This window comes from Corvus brachyrhynchos, unplaced genomic scaffold (genome assembly GCF_000691975.1).
Source record: "Corvus brachyrhynchos isolate BGI_N302 unplaced genomic scaffold, ASM69197v1 scaffold846, whole genome shotgun sequence".
In the NCBI taxonomy this organism is placed as follows: Eukaryota; Metazoa; Chordata; class Aves; order Passeriformes; family Corvidae; genus Corvus; species Corvus brachyrhynchos.
The window spans coordinates 43593-44847 of record NW_008238383.1 but is presented as its reverse complement, the minus strand read 5'-3'; the positions used below and the strand labels follow the sequence as shown (position 1 = coordinate 44847).

General features: G+C 47.3%; 1 long non-coding RNA gene across 1 annotated transcript in view; it reads right to left on the bottom strand.

The window, feature by feature from the left end:
- Positions 1-954: 954 nt before the first annotated feature.
- Positions 955-1255, bottom strand: part of LOC108447176 — a 23462-nt gene continuing 23161 nt past the window's right edge. Inside the window, exon 3 of the long non-coding RNA XR_001862585.1 lies at positions 955-1047. This is a non-coding gene — a long non-coding RNA (uncharacterized LOC108447176). The remainder of the gene's footprint in view (positions 1048-1255) is intronic.

Sequence of the window (1255 nt, the reverse complement as noted above, 5' to 3'; positions counted from 1 at the left end):
CCTAATTTCCTGCAGTTAGAAGCTTTCAAAAAGAAACAGACAACAAGAGATGTTTGCAGAAAGAGTTGCAAACCCAGAGAGGCCGGGCCTCCCTTGATCTTCTCTTTTGTTCGGAGAAGGGGAAAGGGGAGGACTGGGGGCGGACCCAGGGTGACCGGCCAATCAGACACTGCTAAAGAGTTTGAGTTACATTTGTTTTTGCCTGCGCATGGAACAAAGGCGTTCAGAGCACATGGCAGAGGCAAGTGTCTTTGGGAGGGGAAGCTCAGAACGGGCAGCAACAAACAAACATATCAACACGTCAAAAGAGATCCTTTGCTGAGTTTGACGAAAGCTGTGACAGCTGCATTTACAATTGGAATAAGGCTGAACAAGTTGCAGTTTCCGTGTTCACTCCTTGGTTAGCTGCACTCAAAGCCCTTGGGGATATCAATCACCTAGGGTGTTGGCTAAGCAAGCAAGACAATGCGACATCTGCCGCCTTTAGCGATCTTTTAAAAGGTGAGGAAACTACCAGACACGCAACCCTACAGAATCGAGCAGCAATAGACTACCTACTGCTTGCCCACGGACATGGCTGCCAAGACTTTGAAGGGATGTGCTGCTTCAATCTCTCTTCGCACTCAACATCCATCCAGGCAAACATCCAGAAACTACAAGGACTAGTAAAGGACATAAAAGTAGATAAGAGCCTAGACTGGGTCAATGACCTTTTAGGACGATGGGAAATAACGGGATGGATTGCATCTTTGATTAAGGGAGTTTTGTGGGTATTCATTGTGATTATTATCATGTTACTTATGTTCTCATGCCTCCTACGTTGCTGCAGAAAGGCTGCCGGAAATGCCTTTTTACTAAATACAGAAGGAGGACTTCTGAGGCATGCCCAGCCCCCGCCCTGGAGGGACATCTGCTGAGATAAGGAGAGTGCTCAATCTCCCAGAAGGACTCCCCTGGAAAGGGAGCTACTCTTCAGTTATGGCGAGAAGAAGACAAACCCAGAATCCTCTGGGAGACCCTATGCAGATCCTTTGTAACCCATTGGCCCTTACCCTCTGATACCCACCCCCTATATCCCTATAAAGCTAGCCCCTTTGAGACAGAGAGATGCTTGTCACTGGCCTCCCCTTCGTTGGACTAATAAAGCTACCTCGTGTGGAACAGCTATATGGGCGTGTTGGGGTTTTAAGAGATCTAGTTTTTTTTCTGTTAAAGGAATTTTCCCCCATTCTGTTACTAAGACGATAAATCGCTG